Source organism: Eriocheir sinensis, chromosome 53, assembly GCF_024679095.1.
Source record: "Eriocheir sinensis breed Jianghai 21 chromosome 53, ASM2467909v1, whole genome shotgun sequence".
In the NCBI taxonomy this organism is placed as follows: domain Eukaryota; kingdom Metazoa; phylum Arthropoda; class Malacostraca; order Decapoda; family Varunidae; genus Eriocheir; species Eriocheir sinensis.
Window position 1 is genome coordinate 6784021 of NC_066561.1, and position 6952 is coordinate 6790972.

General features: G+C 24.3%; 1 long non-coding RNA gene across 1 annotated transcript in view; it reads right to left on the bottom strand.

Annotated features, from left to right (window-relative positions):
- Positions 1-5932, bottom strand: part of LOC126983132 (uncharacterized) — a 15248-nt gene extending 9316 nt beyond the window's left edge. The window contains exon 1 of the long non-coding RNA XR_007735513.1: positions 5840-5932. This is a non-coding gene — a long non-coding RNA (uncharacterized LOC126983132). The remainder of the gene's footprint in view (positions 1-5839) is intronic.
- Positions 5933-6952: the final 1020 nt, after the last annotated feature.

The window sequence follows — 6952 nt, forward strand, 5'->3', positions numbered from 1 at the left end:
ATTTCTCTAGCGCTTCAATATTTTTCTTAGCAACTGATTAACTATATACAACCTCCTTTTATTTATTATACTATCTAAAACGCTATTCTCTTCTTTCAACCTTCCTTTATTCATTAGGCTTCTTCCGTAAATTTCTCTACCGCTGAAATATTTTTCTTAGCAACTGATAAACTATCTAAACGCCCTCCTCTTCCTTCAACCTCCTTTTATTTATTTGGCTTCCTCTGTAAATATCTCTACCTCACAAATATTTTTCTTAGCCACTGGACCAATTATATATATATATATATATATATATATATATATATATATATATATATATATATATATATATATATATATATATATATATATATATATATATAGAAAAACTAAATAAAAGGTTGTATATAGTTGATCCAGTTGCTGAAAAAATATTTAAGGTGAGAAATTTACAGAAGAACCCTAATAAATAATGAGAGGTATACTATTCCTGTATTTTTTCTTTTCTTTCCTTTGTGTTTGACTCGTTTTTTTCTCTTAAAAGACAGTTAAGAAAAAACATATCGGACGGTTTTGGTGTTGTGGACGTTAATAATTCTTGGCCGGACTAAAGAAAAAAACAAAAATAAATCTTCGTTGTACTGGATTACATTTCATACGTATATATATAATATATATATATATATATATATATATATATATATATATATATATATATATATATATATATATATATATATATATACACGCTATCCTCTTCCTTCAACCTCATTTTATTTATTAGGCTTTTTCTTCTGTAAAATTCTCTAGCGCTGCAATATTTTTCTTAGCAACTGATTAACTATATATAACCTCCTTTTATTTATTATACTATCTAAAACGCTATTCTCTTCTTACAACGTCCCTTTATTCATTAGGCTTCTTCCGTAAAGTTCTCTACCGCTGAAATATTTTTTTTAGCAACTGGATAAACTATACTCTTCCTTCAACCTCATTTTATTTATTACGCTTTTTCTTCTGTAAATTTCTCTAGCGCTTCAATATTTTTCTTAGCAACTGATTAACTATATACAACCTCCTTTTATTTATTATATTATCTAAAACGCTATTCTCTTCTTTCAACCTTCCTTTATTAATTAGGCTTCTTCCGTAAATTTCTCTACCGCTGAAATATTTTTTTTAGCAACTGGATAAACTATATACAACCTACTTTTATTGATACGGCTTTTTTCTTCTTCAAATTTATCTAACGCTGTAATATTTTTCTTAGCAACTGATAAACTATCTATACGCCCTCCTTTTCCTTCAACCTCCTTTTATTTATTTGGCTTCCTCTGTAAATATCTCTACCTCACAAATATTTTTCTTAGCCACTGGACCAATTATATATATATATATATATATATATATATATATATATATATATATATATATATATATATATATATATATATATATATATATATATATATATATATTTTTATATATATACAAATATTTAGAAAATTTACAGAAAAAATGATAAAAAAAATGGAGATATATATAGTTTGATCAGTTGCAGAAAAAATATTTCAGTGGTGAGAAATTTACAGAAGAACCTAATAAATAATGAGAGGTACATACTATTCCTGTATTTTTTTTCTTTCCTTTGTTTTTACTCGTTTTTTCTTAAAGACAGTTAAGAAAAAACATATCGGACGGTGTTGGTGTTGTGGACGTTAATAATTCTTGGCCGGACTAAAGAAAAACACAAAACTAAATTTCAGTTGTACTGATTACATTTCCTATATATATATAGATATATATATAGATATATATATATATAGAGATAGATATATATATATAGATATATATATATATATATATATATATATATATATATATATATATATATTACGCTGTCCTCTTCCTTCAACTTAATTTTATTTATTAGGCTTTTTCTTCTTTAAATTCTCTAGCGCTGCAATATTTTTCTTAGCAACTAATTAACTATATATAACCTCCTTTTATTTATTATACGATCTAAAACGCTATTCTCTTCTTACAACGTCCCTTTATTCATTAGGCTTCTTCCGTAAAGTGTTCTACCGCGGAAATATTTTTTTTAGCAACTGGATAAATTATACTCTTCCTTCAACCTCATTTTATTTATTACGCTTTTTCTTCTGTAAATTTTTCTAGCGCTTCAATATTTTTCTTAGCAACTGATTAACTATATACAACCTCCTTTTATTTATTATACTATCTAAAACGCTATTCTCTTCTTTCAACCTTCCTTTATTCATTAGGCTTCTTCCGTAAATTTCTCTACCGCTGAAATATTTTTTTTAGCAACTGGATAAACTGTATACAACCTACTTTTATTGATACGGCTTTTTTCTTCTTCAAATTTCTCTAACGCTGTAATATTTTTCTTAGCAACTGATAAACTATCTAAACGCCCTCCTCTTCCTTCAACCTCCTTTTATTTATTTGGCTTCCTCTGTAAATATCTCTATATATATATATATATATATATATATATATATATATATATATATATATATATATATATATATATATATATATATATATATATATTATATATATATATAAATATATATATATATATATATATATATATATATATATATATATATATATATATATATATATATATATATATATATATATATATATATATATATATATATATATATATATATATATATATATATATATATATATATATATATATATATATATATATATATATATATATATATATATATATATATATATATATATATATATATATATATATATATATATATATATATATATATATACACGCTATCCTCTTCCTTCAACCTACTTTTATTTATTATGCATTTTCCTTCTGTAAATTTCTCTAACGCGGCAATATTTTTAGCAACTCATCAACTGTTTCTTTTATTTATTTATTAGGCTTTGTAAATTTCTACTGCTGAAATAATTTTATATATATATATATATATATATATATATATATATATATATATATATATATATATATATATATATATATATATATATATCTCTTCCTTCAATCTCCTTTTATACATTAGGCTATTTCTTCTTTAAATTTCTCTGTGTAGTATTTTCCTTACCAACTGGATCAACTATATATATATATATATATATATATATATATATATATATATATATATATATATATATATATATATATATATATATATATATATATATATATATATATAAAAAATATATATATCCTCTTCCTTCAACCTCATTTTATTTATTAGGCTTTTTCTTCTGTAAAATTCTCTAGCGCTGCAATATTTTTCTTAGCAACTGATTAACTATATACAACCTCCTTTTATTTATTATACTATCTAAAACGCTATTCTCTTCTTTCAACCTCCCTTTATTCATTAGTTTTTTCCGTAAATTTCTACCGCTGAATTTTTTTTTTTAGCAACTGGATAAACTATATAGAACCTACTTTTATTGATACGGCTTTTTTCTTCTGAAAATGTCTCTAACGGTGTAATATTTTTCTTAGCAACTGATAAACTATCTAAACGCCCTCCTCTTCCTTCAACCTCCTTTTATTTATTTGGCTTCCTCTGTAAATATCTCTACCTCACAAATATTTTTCTTACACCCATGACAAATTATATATATATATATATATATATATATATATATATATATATATATATATATATATATATATATATATATATATATATATAGTTGATCCAGTTGCTGAAAAAAATATTTAAGCGGGTGAGAAATTTACAGAAGAACCCTAATAAATAATGAGAGGTACATACTATTCCTGTATTTTTTCTTTTCTTTCCTTTTTGTTTTACTTGTGTTTTTCTCTTAAAAGACAGTTAAGAAAAAACATATCGGACGGTTTTGGTGTTGTGGACGTTAATAATTCTTGGCCGGACTAAAGAAAAAAACAAAAATAAATTTCCGTTGTACTGGATTACATTTCCTACGGTGAATTAAATTTATATATATATATATTACGCTGTCCTCTTCCTTCAACCTCATTTTATTTATTAGGCTTTTTCTTCTTTAAATTCTCTAGCGCTGCAATATTTTTCTTAGCAACTGATTAACTATATATAACCTCCTTTTATTTATTATACGATCTAAAACGCTATTCTCTTCTTACAACGTCCATTTATTCATTAGGCTTCTTCCGTAAAGTGTTCTACCGCTGAAATATTTTTTTTAGCAACTGGATAAACTATACTCTTCCTTCAACCTCATTTTATTTATTACGCTTTTTCTTCTGTAAATTTCTCTAGCGCTTCAATATTTTTCTTAGCAACTGATTAACTATATATAACCTCCTTTTATTTATTATACGATCTAAAACGCTATTCTCTTCTTACAACATCCCTTTATTCATTAGGCTTCATCCGTAAAGTGTTCTACCGCTGAAATATTTTTTTTAGCAACTGGATAAACTATACTCTTCCTTCAACCTCATTTTATTTATTACGCTTTTTCTTCTGTAAATTTCTCTAGCGCTTCAATATTTTTCTTAGCAACTGATTAACTATATACAACCTCCTTTTATTTATTATACTATCTAAAACGCTATTCTCTTCTTTCAACCTTCCTTTATTCATTAGGCTTCTTCCGTAAATTTCTCTACCGCTGAAATATTTTTCTTAGCAACTGATAAACTATCTAAACGCCCTCCTCTTCCTTCAACCTCCTTTTATTTATTTGGCTTCCTCTGTAAATATCTCTACCTCACAAATATTTTTCTTAGCCACTGGATTTATATATATATATATATATATATATATATATATATATATATATATATATATATATATATATATATATATATATATATATATATATAGAAAATTTACAGAAAAAAAGCCTAATAAATAAAAGGAGGTTGTATATAGTTGATCCAGTTGCTGAAAAAAATATTTAAGCGGGTGAGAAATTTACAGAAGAACCCTAATAAATAATGAGAGGTACATACTATTCCTGTATTTTTTCTTTTCTTTCCTTTTTGTTTTACTCGTTTTTTTCTCTTAAAAGACAGTTAAGAAAAAACATATCGGACGGTTTTGGTGTTGTGGACGTTAATAATTCTTGGCCGGACTAAAGAAAAAAACAAAAATAAATCTTCGTTGTACTGGATTACATTTCGTACGGTGAATTAAAGTGATATATATATATATATATATATATATATATATATATATATATATATATATATATATATATATATATATATATATATATATATATATATATATATATATATACGCTATCCTCCTCCTTCAACCTCATTTTATTTATTAGGCTTTTTCTTCTGTAAAATTCTCTAGCGCTGCAATATTTTTCTTAGCAACTGATTAAATATATATAACCTCCTTTTATTTATTATACTATATAAAACGCTATTCTCTTCTTACAACGTCCCTTTATTTATTAGGATTCTTCCGTAAAGTTCTCTACCGCTGAAATATTTTTTTTAGCAACTGGATAAACTATACTCTTCCTTCAACCTCATTTTATTTATTACGCTTTTTCTTCTGTAAATTTCTCTAGCGCTTCAATATTTTTCTTAGCAACTGATTAACTATATACAACCTCCTTTTATTTATTATATTATCTAAAACGCTATTCTCTTCTTTCAACCTTCCTTTATTAATTAGGCTTCTTCCGTAAATTTCTCTACCGCTGAAATATTTTTTTTAGCAACTGGATAAACTATATACAACCTACTTTTATTGATACGGCTTTTTTCTTCTTCAAATTTATCTAACGCTGTAATATTTTTCTTAGCAACTGATAAACTATCTATACGCCCTCCTTTTCCTTCAACCTCCTTTTATTTATTTGGCTTCCTCTGTAAATATCTCTACCTCACAAATATTTTTCTTAGCCACTGGACCAATTATTTATATATATATATATATATATATATATATATATATATATATATATATATATATATATATTATATATATATATATATATATATATATATAATAAATAAAATAAGGTTGTATATAGTTGATCCAGTTGCTGAAAAAAATATTTAAGCGGGTGAGAAATTTACAGAAGAACCCTAATGAATAATGAGAGGTACATTCTATTCCTGTATTTTTTCTTTTCTTTCCTTTTTGTTTTACTCGTGTTTTTCTCTTAAAAGACAGCTAAGAAAAAACATATCGGACGGTTTTGGTGTTGTGGACGTTAATAATTCTTGGCTAGACTAAAGAAAAAAACAAAAATAAATGTTCGTTGTACTGGATTACATTTCCTACGGTGAATTAAAGTGATATATATATATATATATATATATATATATATATATATATATATATATATATATATATATATATATATATATATATATATATATATATATATATATATATATTACGCTATCGTCTTCCTTCAACCTCATTTTATTTATTAGGCTATTTCTTCTTTAAATTCTCTAGCGCTGCAATTTTTTTTCTTAGCAACTGATAAACTATATACAACCTCCTATTATTTATTATATTATCTAAAACGCTATTCTCTTCTTTCAACCTTCCTTTATTAATTAGGCTTCTCCCGTAAATTTCTCCACCGCTGAAATATTTTTTTTAGCAACTGGATAAACTATATACAACCTACTTTTATTGATACGGCTTTTTTCTTCTTCAAATTTCTCTAACGCTGTAATATTTTTCTTCGCAACCGATAAACTATCTAAACGCCCTCCTTTTCCTTCAACCTCCTTTTATTTATTTGGCTTCCTCTGTAAATATCTCAACCTGACAAATATTTTTCTTAGCCACTGGACCAAATATATATGTATATATATATATATATATATATATATATATATATATATATATATATATATATATATATATATATATATATATATATATATATTTACAGATAAAAGTAATAAATAAAAGGAGGTTGTAGTTGATCCAGT